At 41.7% G+C, this 20,882-nt stretch overlaps 1 long non-coding RNA gene and 1 pseudogene across 2 annotated transcripts in view; one reads left to right on the plus strand and one right to left on the minus strand.

The window, feature by feature from the left end:
* Positions 1 to 20,882, plus strand: part of LOC104845924 (uncharacterized) — an 84,527-nt gene that overhangs the window by 51,882 nt on the left and 11,763 nt on the right. The window lies entirely within an intron of this gene.
* On the minus strand, positions 4,808 to 5,441 carry LOC111750691 (microtubule-associated protein RP/EB family member 1-like; annotated as a pseudogene).

A 20,882-nucleotide genomic window follows, 5' to 3' on the forward strand; every position in this document is an offset into this window, starting at 1 on the left:
TCAACTTGGCTAGGCTATGTTTCCCAGTTGTTTGGCCAAACACTAGTTGCTGTTTCATAATGTAATATAATGTAATCACTTGTCATAATCTAATCCAATGGCATCTATCAATTGAAAAGGGGTTTTACTTGGGGTGTGTTCTGCTTCCAGACTATAAATAGATATTTTGGCAGAACTTGTTCTGTTTCTTCATTCTGCACTTTTCCTGTTGCCTGACCTGTGGATTTTGGGACAGAAGCCTGAAGGAGTCTCCAATCTGACCTATGGATTTTGGACTTGACAGTCCCCCACAATTGTGTGAGCTAATTCTTTGAAGTAAATTTCTCCCTCTTCCTCCCTTCTGCCTCTCTTTCTGTCTCCACATACACACCCCTCCCCCCCCACACACACCCCTCATTGGTTCTGTTTCTCTAGAGAACCTTGACTAAGACACCATCTTTGTATCATGTATATAACAAACACACTTCACCTCAGATCAAAAAACCAAAACCAAACCCATTGCTGTTGAGTCGATTCCAACTCGTAGTGACCCTATAGGACAGAGTAGAACTGCCCTATAGAGTTTCCAAGGAGCGCCTGGTGGATTCGAACTGCCAAACCCTTTGGTTACCAGCCATAGCTGTTTACCACTATGCCACCAGGGTTTCCTCACCGCAGATCAGGCACTTCAGATCCTTTTAGTCAGCTGCACATAGAGACAACCTGCAGGCGCCTCCTGCCTCTCATCCTAAGGCTTTGCTGTTGTCACTGTGGCTTGGGATACTGCACCCACCCTCTTGACATCCTCATAAATGCAACCTACAAGTGCTGGAAGCTACTACCTCCTGAACTGGTTCTCTGACTAATGGAGCATGCCAGCTTTCTTGCCCCAGACAGATAATCCTGAGACGCACGCATTTTGTTTCTCAGGTGGTCCGTGGGGTCAAGCAGCTCAATAACATACCTTGTATTGCCTCTCACTTGTATTGCCCTCTGTTTCATTCTCCTCCACTCCTACTTTTTGGGATCACACTCCCCAATAAAGTCCTTGCACATATGTGTTTATGTTCTGCTGTCTGGCTAAATCAGGCTAAGCCACATACTTTGTTCTTCCTTCCAGATTCTAAAATAAATTCTTCCTCCTTTGAGCCAAAAATCCACCCTTCCCAATTCCTGAGAAGGCTTCATTCTGTACTGATGCCCTCACCTCTCCCAGTAAGCGGGACCTTGATAGCTTTAAGGAATGTATGCTGAGAACTTCAGAAAGCCCCAGTTTTGTGAGTACCTCCTTATACATAATTGCCCCCATAAAGCAAAGAGAACAGTACCTGACACATCAAATCATGTCTTCAGACCTTTTAATGATATCATATAGTGCTAGCGTCATTCGTCATAGCACGTCGTCTTAACAGCAGTATTATCCATGAGCTTACGGGATGATGTTACCTGGATAAAGAAGTAGAACAAAACCAAAAACCAAACCCATTGCTGTCGAGTTGATTTCTGCTCATAGCGACCATATGAGACAGAGTAGAACTCCCCCATAGAGGTTCCAAGGAACACCTGGTAGATTTGAACAGCCGACCTTCTGATTAGCAGCTGTAGCTCTTAACCACTACGCAACAAGAAGTAGAGTCCCTATCAATTCATGACAGTTAGAGCTAGGGATGGATTATCCGACAAGCAAGGTATGCACCGGCTTACTTGTGCTTACTTATTAATCCGTAGTGCACAGTTTCATCTGTTTAGAAACCCTTGTGCAATTGTGCAGTACATATTAATAAATAAACACTATTAAGCCCGTGCATCTGGTGTATTCAAACTGCTGGCTTTTCTGGTTAGCAGCTGTAGCTTTTGACCACTACGCCACCAGGGTTTCCTTTTTTTTTTTTTATATGGGTACCTTGCTTACTGTAAGCCTGTGCATACCTTGCTTACTGGTTGACCTGTCCCTGGTTGCAGCATAGACAAAGATTTATAGAGAATAACAAAGGCATGATGTGATACAGACTCTGGGCAGTCGGCTAGGCTACTCTCCAAATAAGTGATTTACTCCTCCATAGCTGTTTCGCAGCAGACCTAATTCCAACATGTGTCTTGGCAAAATTGAAAAGTTAACACCTGTCTTGGATTGTGGGGTCGAAGGCAAGTGGTCAGAACCATGAATATTAAAGTCGCGAATGCCAGGGATCTACTGTACTTTCTGTTTCTTAGTATCTCCTGTCCAGATTTTGGGTCCTGGATGTACACAGCCTCCCCATCACTTGATGGTGTAATACCAGTCAGGCACCACTCCACGGTCTCATAGGTCTACTGGAACTACACCCTCCAGTGACTTTGTTTTCCTGTCTAGTGACTCTCACTAGGCCTTAATCTACTTACTCCTCTGTGGTCCTTGACTGTTGGCCAACTTTGCCTTGGTCCTCCTTTATCATACACAATTCTGTTCCTTGATGTTTATGTCACATCATTGGTTGTTGAAGTTATTAGCTCATCGACTTGGGCCCCAGCACGTGGCAACCTCACGCACAATGGAACAAACACTGCCCAGTCCTGCCCCATCCCCATGATTAGTTTCAGTGTGGACTGTTGTGATCCATACAGTTTGTACTGGCTGATTTTCAGAAGCATATTGCTAGGTTTTTCCTTCTAGTCCATCTTAGTCTGGAATATCATCTCTTTCTCTTGTTTGGGCTCTTCTTTCTTCTTCCTCGAGCACTACTATCTTAGTTATCTAGTGCTGCACAAGTCGATGGCTTTAACAAAGAGAAATTTATTTTCTCATAGTCTAGTAGGCTAGAAGTCCATTCAGGCCATCAGCTCCAGGAGAAAGCTTTCTTTCTTTGTCAGCTCTGGAGGAAGGTCATTGTCATCAATCTTCCCTAGACTAGGAGCTTCTCCACGCAGGAACCCCAGGTCCAAAGGATGCGCTGTGCTCCCTGTGCTGCTTTCTTAGTGATGTGAGGTCCCCCTGTCTCTCTGCTCCTTCCCTCTTTTATATGTCAAAAGAGATTGGTTTAAGGCACAACTTAATCTTGTAGATCTCATCCATATAACTGCTGCTAATCATCATAATGATAGGATTTACAACACATAGGGAAATCGCATTGGATAACAAAATAGTAGACAATCATACAATACTGGGAATCATGACCTAGCCAAGTTGACAGATATTTTGGGGGGGACACAGGTCAATCCATGGCAACTACCTAAAGCTCAGTCCTTGACCATCGATGTTTTTTTACATTTCTTCTTTGTGAATTCCAGCCCCTTGTTTCAATTGTACTAAGGTCACACCCACATAGAGAACCAACTCATCACAGACTATAGAAATAGAAGGGACGTCTTCTTGATACCTAGTAGTCCATCCTGTTTGACTGCCTTCAGGGTAAAGGGCCCACCTTAGAAGGCAGCTTTTTTCATTATTGGAAAGCTCTATCATGTGAAATGGTTTTGTATGTACGAATGAACCCGTCTCCTGGCGATTTTGAGACATTGACTGTTTTTCTGCCCTCCAAAGTAACGTTGAAGAATCTTCCCTCTTCCATTGGGTAGCTCTTAGCAATACTCTGTTGGCTCCTATTATGCTCCTCTCAGTCACAAGAGACCCCAAACCCTGGAAACATTTTTTATTCTTCCTTCTCCTTTATTCCATAGAGCAAACAAATCACCAAGTAATGCAAGTCATGTTTTGGAATTTCTTCTGCAGAAATAGCATGTTTCAAGTAGAAGAATTAAATATTGTAAAATTATTAATTTTTAAAAAATTAATTTATAGAGCTAATGCAATAGTAATAAAAATCCCCATGTATTTTTTTGAAGGCATTGATACAAGTATTCTAAAGTTCAACTGAGATAATAAACAAAGAATATTCCTAAAATGAAGAGTGATAAGAGGAGATTAGTTATATGAGTTATTAAAATAAAGCTAGAGTCATTAAAACAGTGTGCTGCTGCCATGGACATAGACAGATCAATGGAATAGCACAAACAACTTGGAATCATAGTTTATTAAATATAAAAAATTTGATATGTGAAAGAAGGCATTCCATGTTTGTGAGGAGCAATGTTTTTGGAATCACTGGCTAGGGATTTGGAGGAAAACTAATTTAGACTGTCATTTCATATGGAATAAAGCCCATATGAGATTAGTGAATTAAAAAAAAAGCCATGGGAAAATATGAAGAAAATTAATTGAGTAGTAATTAAATCTCAAGAGCATGGAGAAACTTGTAAGATAAGTAATTGCAGAAGTCAGAAAGGAAACTATCAACATATTATATGCCAAAAATATTAACCTTATCCTAAATCCTTCCTGAAATGAGATAGGGTATATAGTGTTCAAAAGGGCAGAGAGATCAAATAAGATAAAAACTGAAAAGTCTTAATTGGATTTTGTTTTTTACTCTTATTACCTGGGTGTGTATTTTTTTTTTTTTAACTCTTATTAAAAATGTTCTCTAACCAGATTTCACAGGAACTTAATCCAATTCAGTGAATCAGTAGTCTTTACTTTTCTCTCTGAAGTCTTCACCTCAGTATAGTACATAACACTGATCCAGAAGTCATTGCTTACCAGTAACCCTACAGTGAGCCGCCAAGATCAACCTCTTCATTTCTGAGGCGAACCCACCAGATAGTAATACTTCATTGTAAGGTAAAAGTTCCCCACTCAAATGTATGGGAAAAGGAATGAAGTCTTTTCAATCAAAGTGCACTTTTGGAGGACCATCAAGTCCTCTAAGAAGGATAAAAGGGAGCATTTTACAGCTAAGCACATGATTTGGAGGGAAGAATTCCAGTGTTGCTGCTCCGCTGGTCCTGGCTGTTAATACCCTTCTGATTCTTCAGTGGCTCCATTCCTCAGGAATCGTGTCTCATCTGCTGCGTGGAAGATACCCACACTTCCATGCAATACGGGGTAATCTTCCTCGTTCTCCTGGCAGGCAGATCAATTCAATGTTCCTTAGCTTTCCAAAGTAGAAATCCTTTGCCTTCTCCAATTCTTGTTGCAATACGTTGACCTGATGCTTTATTTAATTTCGCTGCTCCGTCACCCCGTTGCCTAAGCCAGCGCCTGCACTGGTAGTTCTGTGTGTTGGAACAGGCGTCAGTGGGGCTGAACTGCTGGCTTATTCGGAGACACAGCAATAAGAGAAAGGGCCAGTGAAGTACTTGGCCTTGTCTAGCAGCTGCAGCGGAGTCAGATTCTTTTCCATCTTCGCATCCAGAAATTAGTCCCCACTGGACAAATTCACAATCGTCTTGAAACTTCCTTCCCATGATTTGTCCACAAGAATTATTTTGTCAATCCTCATTCTCTTAAAACCTGCTTGTAGTGTTTTAAAATTCTGAATACGTTCACCTTTCAGCTTAGCTTGGAATTTCCTTTTCCTTAAGGCAATGGAGCCAGGGAAGAGTATATCCACAGACTGACAATAAACAGCCCCCAAGCACAGTTGTTAGCTGGGATCCACTGACGGGACTCATCCATCCGCTGTGAGTTGGTACTGACTTGATGGCACCTAACAACAATAACAACATAATCCATCTTCATGTACTCATCACCCGACTTCAAAAACCATCAGCATTCTGCCATACTGCTTTCATTTATTTCACACCCTCCCCCCCCCTTTATTTATTTATTTTTATTTTTGGAGTATTTTGAAGCAAACCTCAGACATCATGTCATTCCGCCTGTAAATACTTCAGATGCGTCTACAAAAATAAGAAGACATTTTCTTAAATAGTCATAGTAGCACTGTTACGCCTAACAACAATTCTTTACAACCGAATTAATTGTTCTGTATTCAAATTTTCCGAATTGTCCAAAACAAAATTTTTACATTTGGTTTATTTGACTCTAAACAAGGTCTACTTATACTTGGTTGTTAAACCAAAACCAAAAATCAAACCCATTGCCATCACATCAATTCTGACTCTGCCCATAGGGTGTCCAAGGAGTGGCTGGTGGATTCAAACTGCCAGACTTTTGGTTAGTATTCAAGCTGTTAATCACTGTGCCAGCCAGGGCTCCACAGGTCTCTTTAATTTCTTTTAGAGCTTTCTTAATCTCATAGTCTAGATAACTACCTTGTGGTATCTATTAGGTCCAGGTTTGATTATTTTTTGCAGGAATACTTCATGGGTGCTGCTATGTACGTCCCGTGACATTACATCAGGAAGTATCTAATATCTGCTTGTCTCAGTTTTGTTGATGCTAAATTGATCAGTCTGCTTGGTTGGTAACAGCCTGAAAAAGGATTAAAAAATTTTTTTTCCTGGGCGGGTGGGGGTGGGGGGACATTACTTTTGGCTCTCCTAATATTAATTCCTAACTTTATTGGATAGTGGTCTGAAAATTTAGCCTACATTACTTGAGCATTTGGAAACTTTTTGTGATTTTCTTTGTGGTTTATATGTGGTGAACATTTCTGAAAGTCTTCCGTAGGTTTGAAAAGAATGTTTATTTTTCATTTATTGGCTTCAGATTTACCCAAATATGTGTTAGATCAAACCTATCAATTGTGTTATCCAAATCCTTTATATGTTTACTTAGTATCCATACTCGAAATGTCAGTTCTTGAGAAAGTCTTCCACTGCTATTATGGGTGATATGGTTTCTCTTGTCATTTTTAACTCTTTGCTCTTTATCTACTGGGAGCTACGTTGTTTGCTGCGTGATTGTTACGTCTTCATCGACATCATACTTTTTATCCAAGTGAATTATTCTTCTTTTCCCCATTTACTTTTCATCTTGAGTTCTATTTTGTCTACCTTGGTTGTTTTTGTTAGATTTTGCCCTTTTACATTCTATAGTGTTTTGTTTTAGATGAGTCTTTCTTAAACATTATATAGTTGGATTTGTTGTTGGCTTTGTCTCATCATAGAGTAATTCAACTGATACGTACCCAGTGCCATCGCACTTAACCACTACGCCACCAGGGTTTCCCAACTGATACATCGGCACTTGTTTTTTGATGTGAGTTATTCATGCTCTCTTGTCTTTTCTTTATTATGATTTGTTGTTGTTTTTACCTTCTCTGCTATACCCCAATATCCAATGTCTTTTTCTTCCTTGTTAATAGAATTACTAAATATTGTTGGACGTATATTTGCCAATAGAGATTACATGTCTAACCTATCTTGGGACTAAGTATAGCTACTTATACTGCTACTACTAGCAACAACAAAAACCTATATAGCACTTAATAAGTTCTAAGCAATGTTTTAAACCCTCGAATATAGTACTCATTTACTTCTCTCCATGACCCTATAAGGTAGGACTATTATCATCCTTAGTTTGCAGATGTGGAAAATGAACCACAGAGTGTAACATGCCGAAGCTCGTACAGCTAGTAAGTCTTTTTGCATCTGATTTTTTCACTCCACAAAGTGGTTATGAGATTCATCCATTCAAATAGTTACAGATGGTTCATTCTTACGGACTAAAAAACCCAGCGCCATCGAGTCGATTCACTGACTATTGTATATTATTCCATCACGTGACTATCCCAAAAAACCAAACCCAGTGCTGTCAAGTCGATTCCGACTCATAGTGACCCTATATAACAGATTAGAACTGCCCCCATAAAGTTTTCAAGGAGCGCCTGGTGGATTTGAACTGCCGACCCTTTTGGTTAGCAGTCGTAGCGTTTAACCACTGTACCACCAGGGTTTCCTATGTGACTATAGCAGAATTTATTTATCCATCCTATCGGGGGGCATTTGAGTTTCATCCAATTTTGTTATTACAAATAGTGCTGCCATGAACATGCTTGTAAATGCCTTTAGTGACTACATATAGACATTTCTGTTGTGTACACGCCTAGGAGTGGAATTGCTGGATCATAGACTACGTGTATGCTCAGGTTTAGTAGATCCTGCTGAGCAGTTTTCTAACGTAACTGGACCATTTTACATTCTCACCAGTGGTGTACGTGGCTGTTCCACATCCCTGCCCGTCCTTGGTGGCGTCATTTTCGTTTCAGTCATCTGGTAGGTGTGTAGCGGTATGTTGTTGTCTTAGTCATCTAGTGCTGCTGTAACAGAAATACCACACGTGGACGGCTTTAACAAGGAGAAATTTATTTCCTCACAGTGAAGTAGGCTAATTGTCCAGTTTCAGGGCATCAGCTCCAGGGGAAGGCTTTTTCTCTCTGTTGGCCTTCTCATCAATCTTCCCCCTGGACTGGGAGCCTCCCTGTGAAGGGACCCTGGGCCCAAAGAATGTGCTCTGCTCTCGGCACTGCTTTCTTGGTGATATGAGGTCCCCCACTCTCTGCTTGCTTCCCTTTCTTTTTATCTCTTGTAAGATCAAAGGTGGTACAGGTCACACCCCAGGGAAATTCCTATTACACGTCAGATCAGGGATGTGACCTGAGCAAGGCTGTTACATCCCACCTTAATCCTCTTTAACCACAGGCAGAGATTACGATTTATAATACACAGGAAAATCACAAAATGGAGAACAACCACACAATACTGGGAATCATGGCCTAACAAGCTGACGCATATTTTGGGGGGAGACAATTCAGTCCATGACGGTTGTTATTACTGTTAGGGGCTCCTGACTCCTGGCAACCTCACGGACAAGGGAATGAAACAGTGTTGCTAGTCCTGCTCCACCCCCACAATGGGTTTCAGATCAGACTGTTGTGACCCATAGGCTATTCAGTGGCTGATTTTTTGGAGTAGATCACGAGATGTTTCTTCCTGGGCTGTCTCAGTCGAGAAGCTTCCTGAAACCTGTTCAGCATCACAGCAACACCAAGCCTTCACTAACAGATGGTGCGTTGGCTGGGGACCAAGCCTGAGCCTCCTTCATGGAAGGTGAGGATTCTACCACTAAGCCACCAATGCCTTGTATAGTGGTGTGTTGTTGTAGTTGTTAGGTGCCATTGAGTCGGTTCTGACTCATACTGATCCTACAGGACAGAGTCGAACTTCCCCATAGAGTTTCCAAGGAGTGCCTGGTGGATTTGAACTGCCGACCTTTTGGTTAGCAGCCAAGCTCTTAACCACTGTGCCACCAGGGCTCCTTATAGTGGTACAGGTTTGTCAGAATTGGCATTTTCTTGATGATAATTTGATAGATATCTGCATGTAAAATGACATAATTGCCCATAACTTTGCCCATTTTTCTACTGGATTATCTGATTTAAAAAATCACTTTATAAGAGTTCTTCACATAATCCAGATATCAGCCCTTTGTTGAATACGTGTATTAAAAATCTGTACTCCCACTCTGTGGCTTACCTCTTCACTGTCTAAATGGTGTCTTTTGATGAACAGAAGTTCTTAATTTTAATGTATTCTAACTCACTAATTTTCTCCTTCATGATTATCAAATTTTGCGTGTCTATTTAAGAAATTGTTGCCCTTCTTCAGTGTCATAAAAATGTTCTCCTGTGTTTTCTTCCAAGAACTTTACTGTTTTATTAGATGGGGCCATATGAAATTACCAGTATTTGACCTTAAAAAAAACAGCAGCTTCTTCTGGTTCAGCCTAACACTTTCAGCCTACAACATATCTGGAATTGGTTTTCATGTTTTGTATGAGGTAGAGGTCCAGATTTTTTTATTCAGTTGCCTCAGAAAATACATATTGAAAAGCCATCCTTTCCCCCACTGTTCTGCAGTGCCAGCTTTTTCATAAATCAGATAGCTGGTTACCTGAGTCTGTTTTTGGATTCATTATTCTATCCTTCTGGTTTATCTGCCTATTCTTGTGCCAGTGCCATACTGTCTTAGTTACCACAGTCTTATAATAGGTTCTGATATCTGATGATGTAAATCCTTTTGGTTTGTTCTTTTTCAGGATTGCCTCGGCTATTCTTAGCCTTTAGCATTTCCATTTAATTTTAGAATGCCCTGTTTTGCAATTATTGCTTTATATTTTATGTGATGCCTTCTAACTGTTGCAGGGTAAAAAACATCACAAAGTTTAGTAAAGCAAAAAGAAAGCTTTATTTGATGTATATTCAAAAAAGCAAAAGTGGGAAGTGGACAAGCTGCTAGAGCTGTGTCTACCTGAGTCTAAGAACATTACAGAATAGACAGAAGTGAGAAAACGGACAAGCACGCTGCCACAGCCACATCTGCCTGAGTCCAAGGAAATGTTATAGAATAAGCGAGAATGGGAAAACGGACAAGCACGCTGCCACAACTATGTCTTCCCGAGTCCAAGAAACATTACAGAATAGTCAGTATATATTAATATTACAAATGGGCAAAACCATTGAAAACTTTACCGTGTCACAGATTGTCTAGAAATTGTGATCCTACATTTTGAATTGTCTTTCTTAACAATCATTGGTGAGGTTTCAGTAACCACAGTCAGGAGGGTCTTCGTTGGTCCAACAAATTTCCCCTTCACTAAATGCTAATAGAACAAGGTAAGAATGGAAAATCTGTTGTGTTCTGTTTGATTGGCTTTATGTGAAGAGTTCCGTAAAAGATAATTTCCAAGATTGTGTCATCTATTGTCTTTATCTCAGGCCCCAGTTGATGTGTCCTTGTGAGTCCTTGTGGGCCCAGCTCCAGCTGGTTCACATTCTCTATGCTCGAGGATATGATTCCAATATTATTTTCCAAATCAAAATTTACAATCATTTTATTTTCTTGGTCAGTTGAATTTTATATCAGAATGTTGATTGCCCTCTTTATCGTTATTTTGTCTGAGATTAATATGGCTATCCCAGATTTTGGGGGGGGATGTTCATATTGGCCTGTTTTTAGTGCTGCTATAACAGAAATACCACATGTGGGTGATATCTCAGTTACCTAGTGCTGCTATAACAGAAATACCACACGTGGGTGATGTCTCAGTTATCTAGTGCTGCTGTAACAGAAATACCACACGTGGTGATGTCTTAACTACCTAGTGCTGCTGTAACAGAAACACCACATGTAGGTGATATCTTAGTTACCTAGCGCTGCTATAACAGAAATACCACACGTGGGTGTTGTCTCAGTTATCTAGTGCTGCTATAACAGATATACCACACGCAGATGATGTCTTAGTTACCTAGTGCTGCTGTAACAGAAATACCACACGTGGGTGATATCTCAGTTACCTAATGCTGCTGTAACAGAAATACCACACATGGGTAATGTCTTAGTTACCTAGTGCTGCTATAACAGAAATACTACACATGGGTGATGTCTCAGTTATCTAGTGCTGCTATAACAGATATACCACACGCAGATGATATCTTAGCTACCTAGTGGTGCTGTAACAGAAATACCACAGGTGGGTGATGTCTTAGTTACCTAGTTATTCTGTAACAGAAATACCACATGTGGGTGATGTCTTAGTTACCTAGCGCTGCTATAACAGAAATACCACACGTGGGTGTTGTCTCAGTTATCTAGTGCTGCTATAACAGATATACCACACGCAGATGATGTCTTAGTTATCTAGTGCTGCTGTAACAGAAATACCACACGTGGGTGATATCTCAGTTACCTAATGCTGCTGTAACAGAAATACCACACATGGGTAATGTCTTAGTTACCTAGTGCTGCTATAACAGAAATACTACACATGGGTGATGTCTCAGTTATCTAGTGCTGCTATAACAGATATACCACACGCAGATGATGTCTTAGTTACCTAGTGCTGCTGTAACAGAAATACCACACGTGGGTGATATCTCAGTTACCTAATGCTGCTGTAACAGAAATACCACACATGGGTAATGTCTTAGTTACCTAGTGCTGCTATAACAGAAATACTACACATGGGTGATGTCTCAGTTATCTAGTGCTGCTATAACAGATATACCACACGCAGATGATATCTTAGCTACCTAGTGGTGCTGTAACAGAAATACCACAGGTAGGTGATGTCTTAGTTACCTAGTTATTCTGTAACAGAAATACCACATGTGGGTGATGTCTCAGTTACCTAGTGCTGCTATAACGGAAATAACACACATGGATGGCTTTAACAAACATAAATTTATTTTCTTGTAATTTAGGAGGCTAGAAGCCTGAATTCAGGGCACTGGCTTAGGGGAAAGCTTTCTCTGCGTTGGCTCTAGGGGAAGGTCCTTGTCTCTTTTCCGCTGCTCTTCCTTGGTTCCTTGGTGATCTGATCTTCTGTGGCATACCATCTATCTGCTGCCATCTGTGCTTGCTTTCTTCTGTGCCTGATCTGCTCTTTTACATCCCAAAAGTGGTTGGCTAAGACACACCCGACACTGATATGGTCTCATTAACATAACAACGAAGCCCCTATTCCCAAATGGAATCACATCCATAGGCACAGGGTGAGGATTTACAACACAACTCTATAGGACAGAGTAGAACTACCGCATAGGATTGCCAAGGAGCCACTGATGGATTTGAACTGCCAGCCTTTGGGTTAGCAGCCGAGCTCTTAACCATTGCACCACCAGGGCTTCACATAATTTTTAGGGGGACACAGTTCAATCCATAACACCTGCTGTATCTTTATTCATCGTTTTACTTTGAATATTTCCTTGCCCATATTTTGGATTTATCTTCTGTAAATAAAATATCACTGATTTATAATGCAATCTGCTATTTTATGTGAGAATTTGATCCATTAATATTAATGTGATTATTGGTGCATTTAGATTTGTTTCTACCATCTTACTCCATAATGGATGTATTTATTTTTATCCCAGTCATCTTTTTTTCTTTACTCTAAACTTTCTGAGGTTCACTTTGCCAAGATCCTAGAGGGCATGCCTGACGTTGCCCCTCATTTCCACTCTGACTGTCATAAATCTTAACACTTCACTCTGGATCTTGGGTCATCATCTCATGTCTATTTTGACAGAAATTTCTTGATAGCATTGCTTTCAAAACAAGGTCATGAAACCAGGATGCTACCCCAGGGAAGTTTGCTACCATAACTTCGGGTCTTCACCTGTGTAACCTGAGTCGCTGAGGCCAATGAGGTGAAGCTTTGAGTAAGGAGGCATAATACGCATATAAACAAGTGGAAAGTACCAGTGACAAGGAGGGGAACAGTAGATCCATCATGAATTAAGTACACCTTTATTCTCTCCCTCATTCCCCTCCTGTCTAGGTCAGCTTTCTGGTACTTCCCGTAGGTGAGCAGCGCCCAGCTGGAGTCCCTGGGCGGCACAAATGGTCAAATGCTTAACTGCTAACCAGTGGAGCCCTGATGGTGCAGTGGTTAAGAGCTCTGCCGCTAACCAAAAGTCGCCAGTTTGAATCCGCCAGCCGCTCTTGGAAACCCCATGGGGCAGTTCTACTCTGTCCTGTAGGGCTGCTCTGAATTGGAATTGACTCGATGGCAATGGGCTCACCCAGAGGCTCCTTGGAAGACAGACCTGACAACCTGCTCCGGGAAACTCACAGCCTCAAAACCTTAGGGAATACAGTTCTACTCTGCACACATGGGGCCCAATTACTTTGCCCCATTTTGCTGAAGTATAATTTTAAGGTAGAGAGTAGATGATGAAAAAACTTTTCCCAGGAAAGCTTAAATGCGGTTCAGCTTAAAAACGAAATGGCTTTGTAGGTCTCCAATCTATAATTAGCTCAAGAAATCCCAGGTGGCACAACCAGTTAAGCACTTGACTACTAGTCAAAAGGTTGGTGTTTCGAACCCATCCAGAGGCTTCAGAAGAAAGGCCTGGCAATCTGCTTCTGAAAGGTCACAGCCTTGGAAACGCTGTGCATCAGTTCTGCTCTGCAAACGTGGGTTGCCATGAATCAGACCACAGCAACTAACAGCGGCTCAGGGAAAAAAATGGGGGCATCGCTCTCTCTTCCACTAGATGGCAGTGTTTCTCTGCAAGCCAAGCTGGCATGGACAGCGCTCTGACTCATTTTTGTTTTGACTAGCATTGGGTTTTGGGGACCAGCTAGTTGTCCTCCGCTAAGAGGTGCCTAAGCCCTCCACTCCCACCTGCTGCCCCTCCACTCCTACCCCCTGCCCCTCCACTAGCTACCCCCAATCTGAGAAGCCAAATTAGAAGTGCAGAAGCTTCTGTTTACCTAGAAGGAGGAAGGATGATTTCCTTTAGCCTTGTAACCAACTTAGAACCTGGGGAGAGATGAAAGTGAGAGGGTGAAAGAGAAAGGCAAAACCCAAAACCAAGCCTGGTGTGGGTTGATTCTGACTCATAGTGATCCTCTAGGACAGAGTAGAACTGTCCCATAGGGTTTCCAAGGAGCGGCTGGTGGATTCAAACAGCCAAACTCTTGGTTAGCAGCCAAGCTCTTAAGCACTGTACCACCAGGCTCCAAGAGAAGGGAGGGTACACTTGGTTACAGCCAACCCTCCAGTGAAGACACCGGGAAGCAAATGTCCTTTAAAGGGCCTACCTTTGGATTTAACTCTGGATTTAAGAATCCGCCTTTTTTCCTTCTTTCTGAATTTCTGCGTTCTCAGGCTTTCTTCATGTGGTGCCTGGGAGAGAATCTGAATAACAGAATCTGAATAATACTGCTTTAGGGTTTAGCCATGACTCAAAAACTAGGGGTCAAGTCTCTTTACAGGAAGCTTATGCGGTTAAGTGACTTTTCCAGTCATTGTGCTTCCTCATGAAAGCAGAAAAACTTCCAGAACATTTCTCTTAATATTGCCGCTTTTCATTAATAGATACGTACAGAGAAAACTCCACGTTCAAAATGGTATGAGCAGCTTGGTAGGGCAGCCCCCTCTCTACGAAGGGGTTGTGTTTTCAAAATTTTTTTGGAACTAAAAATACATTTTCTAATTAGAATTATACATGGCAGCTTTCGAAGTTAACATGTAATATGACTTGTCTTGTTGCTGTCTTAATGTTTATCATTTTCCTTTATCATTAGGATAAAATCTATGGTTATAAAAAATATATAAAGAGGAAAATCGTAATCTCAAATTCCATGTCCAGAGAGAACCACTGTTAACATTTTGGTGCCAGTACTTTTCTCTGTGCATTAAAAAAAAAAAAAAAAATTGTCTTGACACACTCTGCCTGTTTTTATACCTTAATTTTTAATTATCAGGAGTATTTTTCTTCTTTAATAAAAATCTTTTCAACATGTAAACTCTGGAGTTAGACTATCTGATCTGATTTCTGGAACTAACACTTAGCTCGGTTTCCTTATCTACGAAGCAGAAGACCTGAGCGTCTGCATGATAAGGCTGTTGTGGGTGTTGAATGAGACAGTACATGCAGTGTGTTTGTCACAGTCCGGGCACTTAAGGAACCAAACCAAAACCCAAACCCTGTGCCATCGAGTCGATTTGGACCCATAGCAACTGTATAGAACAGAGTAGAACTGCCCCATAGCACTTCCACGGAGTGGCTGGTAGATTCCAACTGCCCACGTTTTAGTTGGCAGGCAAGCTCTTGACCACTGCGCCAGCGGGGCTCTGGGCCAGGTAATGTTAGCTTTTATGTTGTTATTAACATTATTACATAATCTTTTCCTCTGTTATAAAAGTTTGGAAAATATGAAGTATAAATAAGAACACATGTAATCCCACTACCCAGAGATGGCCATTGTTAAGTTTTTTCAATTTTTTAAAAATCCAAATGGGGATCATACTGTATGGTTTTGTTTGCTGCTTTTTGACTTATAAACCACCGATTTTTATTGGCTGCAAATATTCCAGTGTATGGATGTATCAAAACTACCTGTTTCCCTAACTCTGGGTATTTGAGTTCCTCCCATTTTTTCACCATTATAAATGGTGATGTGATGAAAATCCTGGATATATAAAGCTTTGTTTGCTTTGGTTTATTTCTCTAGATTAGTGTCAAAGAAGTGGAATCATTGAGTCAAAGTATATGAACTATTTTAAAATTGTGGACATACACTGTCCATATCGTTTTTAGGAAGTTTGAACTGCTTTATGTTTCCATGGGCTTCTTAAGAAAGTGTCTGTCACTTTGAGAACACTCTTATTTTGCATTTTGGCTAATATGAAAAGTAAAAAATGCAATCCCATTTCACTTTGCATTACTTTGATAAACAGTGAGGTAAGACTTTTTTAAAAAAAATATTGTTTTCTGTAAAATGTCTTTTTTCTTTGTCTATTTTTCTCTTGGAGATCTTTTTTTTGTCATGCTGTGTCAGTGTTTCTTATAATACATAGAATAACTCAATTGCCATGTTCATACATTAAAGCTTACAGTTAGTTTTCTTGTAGCAAAGAAAATTTGAATTTGTGTGCAGTCAGGTCTGTGTGTGTGTGCGCGTGTGTGTATGATTTCTTCTTCTGCTTTTATGCTTGAAAACATTCTTCCTTACCCAGAGATTGGAGCCCTGGTGGGGCAGTGGTTAAGAGCTCAGCTGCTAACCAAAAGGTCAGCAGTTCAAATCAACCAGCTGCTCCTTCAAACCCTATGGGGTAGTTCTATTCTGTCGCACGATGTTGCTATGAGTCGGGTAGTGTGTGTGGTGCCTTGAAGGTGCCTGGACAAGTGAAATAATTAGAGAACTGTTATAGTCTAGCCTCGGAGGAACTGGTCATAAGTGCAATTTAATGTTGTTATTAGTTGCCGTTGAGTCAGCTCTAACTCGTGGCGGTCTTACATATAACGGAACGTTGCCCAGTCCTGCGCCATCTTTTGTGATCTCTGATATATTTGAGTCCATCGTTGTGGATATTGTGTTAATTCATTTCATTGAGGGTTCCCCTCATTTTCACTGACCTTTTGCTTTACCAAATATGATGACCATTTTTAGTGTTTGGTCTTTGCTGGTGATCTGTCCAGAGAAAGGGAGTCAAAGTCTCACCATCCTTGCTTCTAAGAAGCCTTCCGATTGTACTTCTTCTAAGACTGATTCGTTTGTTCTTCTGGCAGTCCATGGTATAGACAATATTTTTTGCTAACACCGCAGTTCAAATACATCAATGCTTCCACTGTCTTCCTTTTTCATTGTCCAGCCTTCACATGCATATGAGGCAATTGAAATGACCAGGGCTTGGGTCAGATGCTGCTCAGTCATCAGAGTGATATCTTTGCTTTTTAACACTTCAAAGAGATCTTTTGCAGCAGATTTGTCCAATGCAATACGTCGTTTGATTTCTTGACTGCTGCTTCCATGGACAATGATTGTTGACCCAAGCAGAATGAAGTCATTGACAACTTCAATTTCTTCCCCAGTTTAAGAAGTGCTGGTTTACCAGCTGTGATTATTAATGTTATGTGTCATTTTGGCTAGGCCGTGATTCTCAGTATCATATAATTATCCTCCATTTTGTGATTTGATGTAAGGGGAGTGTCCTTGGAGGTGTGGCCTGCATCCAGTATATATGGATGTTCTGGTAAAGCTCTCTCTTGATCCTACATCTGACTCATCATCATCTGACCTCTGGTTCTTGGGATGTGAGCCAGCAGACTGCCACCTGACCTGCTGACTTTGGGATTCGACAGCCCCTGCAACCATGTGAGTCAGAAGAAACCTCCAGCCTGACACCTGACCCACAGATTTGGGACTTTACAGCCTCCAAAACTGTGTGAGCCATTTCTTTAAAATCCCTCTCTCTTTCTCTATGTATATATATATACACTTCACTGGTTTTACTCCTCCAGAGAACCCAGCCTAAGACACTAGCACACCTCTGGGCATGACGCCTTGTCATTACCAATACCTGCAAGTTATCACTCATCCCCATCTCCAACTGCCACCTCCTATCTTTGGGACACCCAACCCTAAGATTATTTAATTCAACTTGGGCCTCCAGTACATTGTTGCTACCAACTTTTTAGTACTTCTCACCACTGTCATATCCTCGCTTCTCTCCTTGCCCAACTTAAGTATCTCCATCATGATATTCAGAGAAAGGAAAGGACAGGGTGGACAGAGTAGCCAGGAAATGTAGTATTCACACTGAGCCCTCAGTGAATGCATGACACTTGGAAAGGTGTGGGGAAGGAGCATGTCCCAGGAAGGGAGCTGAGGAGGGCAGGAAGAGGTTCACGTGGCCCTGCATGGTGGGGAGGATGGTGTGCTGTGGAGCAGGTCATTGACCTGTTGGAAATGACATTTAGGCAGCTTAATTTGGCCTCATGCCAATGAATATACCATGGACTGCCAGAAGAACCAACAAGTCTGTCTTGGAAGAAGCACAACAAGAATGCTCCTTAGAAGCCAGGATGGTGAGACTTCGTCTTACATACTTTGAACACGTTATCAGGAGGGACCAGTCCCTGGAGAAGGACACCATGCTTGGTAAAGTCATCGAAAAAGAGGAAGACCCTCCTGATCTTATTCTCTATTTACAAGTGATCTGTATGTCAGTGAAAACCCTGTGGATCACAAGGGCCCCATCTCCAGCCAATCATGGGAATGGCGCAGGACCAGGCTGCATTTCATTCCACGTGAGTCAGGTGCCAACTCCAGGGCAGCTAACAATGACATCAGCGACAACAGCCCTTCACTATAACATCCTGTTTCCCAGAACCACAGAATCGGAGAGTTGAGAAAAACCTGAGAAATCATTTAATCGACTCTCCTCCTTTTACCCACATGGGACCAGGCCTGTTTTATTCCTGCTTGTAGACTCTAGTGGTGTAGTGGCTAAGTGCTACAGCTGCTATCCAAAGGGCTGGCAGTTCAGATCCGCCAGGTGCTCCTTGGAAACTCTATGGGGCAGTTCTACTATGTCCTATAGGGTTGCTATGAGTCGGAATCGACTCGACAGCAACAGGTTTGGTTATTTTTTTTTTTCTTTTTTTGGTTGTCACCTCGTGTTTTACTGTTTCCTCTCAATGTGTGTGTGTCTGTGTGTGTGTGGGGGGGGGGTCCTAAACATCACAAAACCCAAAGAAAGTGGTGGCTATTTCATACACTGCAGGGGGCAACCACCTCACCAGGAGATAGCACCCTGGGCCTGGCGCCCCCAACAGATAGTGCCATTGATTTGATTCTGACTCATGGACACCCCATGTGGGTTGGAGTAGAACTGGGCTCCATAGGGTTTTCAGTGGCTGATTTTTTTGGAAGTAGATCACCAGGCCTTTCTTCTGAGGTGCCTCTGGGTAGACTCGAATCTCTAGTCTTTAGAAGCTGAGTGTATTAAATGTTTATGCCGCCCAGGGACTTAAAATGATGGGAAAATATAAACATGTCTATGAGACCTTTTTCTGAGAGCTGGAAATAACGGGGCGGGGGCATAGGATGAAAAAGGGGAGGCCACAGGCACACAAGACAAACGGGCTAGTTCCTAGCAGGGCCTGAGGCTGTCTTAAAATGGACAGTAACCATCGTGGTTTCCTTGCCTGTCACACCTGGTCTTTTAGTTCTTCTACCCCAACTCTGAAGCTGAACTGGGAAAGGTGGGCACAGCAGAGTCACCCCTTGGCAGACGGGTGGAAAGGGCTCTGAGCCAGGTGGCCTAATGAACCTGCCAAGGCTGGTGCCGGCTTGGAGAGGTCGCTGTTCTCCGGCTCTGATTTCTCCTGAGAGGGCTGCTTGGCTGACTTGCATTTTATTTTTGTCACCAGTATTCTGCTCTAGTGCTGCCACTGTGGTGACAGGTAGTACACACTCACAGATAATTACTCCCTTCCACTTTTTCCTGCAAAATCTTAGGAACCGGCCACATACTCCCACTAGCAACTGGGATCCAAACCAATCAAACTCAACTGTAAAGTTTTAAGAGGAGTCTGTACAAATCCACACGTCTTTTCAGAATATTATTGTTTTCTGTGCCGTTCTATGGCTGTTGAAATCTGGGAAAATTTTTTTCTGAAACTCAGGAAATCAGTTGTTTCAATTATTTAAGACATTTCTGTGCTTGTTGAGTAGATACACTGAAAATGATAAGTTAAATAAACTCAAAAAGGGTCCCAGGCCACGCCAGGCTCGTCCCCCTCTGCCAGTGTGCATTCTCTCCTGCTCGCAGTTGGAAATGCAGAAAATCCACTTTCAAGTTCGGCCGCAGGGTGTTCTTCCAGGGCAAACGAGCTTCTGTAAGTCGTTCCACCACGCTCGAGTGATGCCGGCCGCCCACAGGTCAATACCAAAGTGTGTCTTATGACTCGTTCTGTTAATGAACAATTAACGAAGCAAATTATTATTTCAAAATCAGAGGTAGACACTGACAATAACAGACCTTTTTTTTGCATAAGATTCTGCTAATAACAGACATGAAGAAATAGTATAACTTAAAAAAGCCACCAAATTATAAGTAAAATAAAACCTGATAATATATTTCAAATTAGTATGGTATAACTTCTACATCCTTTTGTAACTAAAAATAACATTGTAATAATATCTGTTTGAATATGAGGAGCCCTGGTGGTACAGTGGTTAAAAGCTCGCCTGTAACCAAATGTTGGCAGTTTGAGTCCACCAGCCGCTGCTTGGAAACCCTATGGGGCAGTCCTGCTCTGTCCTAGAGGGTCGCTATGAGTCGGAATCCACTCAACAGAAACGGGTTTGGTTTTTTTCTTTGTGTTTGAATATGTGGAGGGGACTAGCAATTTAATGGAGTCCCTGAGTGGTGTAAACAGTTAATGTATTCAGCTGCTAAACCAAAAGGTAGGAGGTTCGAGTCCACTCAGAGGCACCTCAGAAGAAAGGCCTGGCAATCTATTTCTGAAAAATTAGCCATTGAAAAACCCTATGGAGCACAGTTCTACTTGACACACAAGGGGTCACCATGAGTGGGAATCAACTCAATGGCAACTGGTTAGCAATTTGATAATAATAAACCTTATGAAAAAGTTCTGAGTTTTTAAAATGTTAAATGTTTGCCTAGAGTCATTTACCATGTCATAACACAACATCACCTTTCTAAAACTATACTAGTTGCTAAGAAATGAAACAAAAATCACTTAACAAAGCACATATGTAGTTCAGCTGATGCACGCAATCCTGTAACACCGTGTATCTCCTGAGAAAGGAAGGAATACAGACTAGTATGGAATTACATGAGGTTGCAAACATCCTTT

This window comes from Loxodonta africana, chromosome 20 (assembly GCF_030014295.1).
Source record: "Loxodonta africana isolate mLoxAfr1 chromosome 20, mLoxAfr1.hap2, whole genome shotgun sequence".
Taxonomy (NCBI): domain Eukaryota; kingdom Metazoa; phylum Chordata; class Mammalia; order Proboscidea; family Elephantidae; genus Loxodonta; species Loxodonta africana.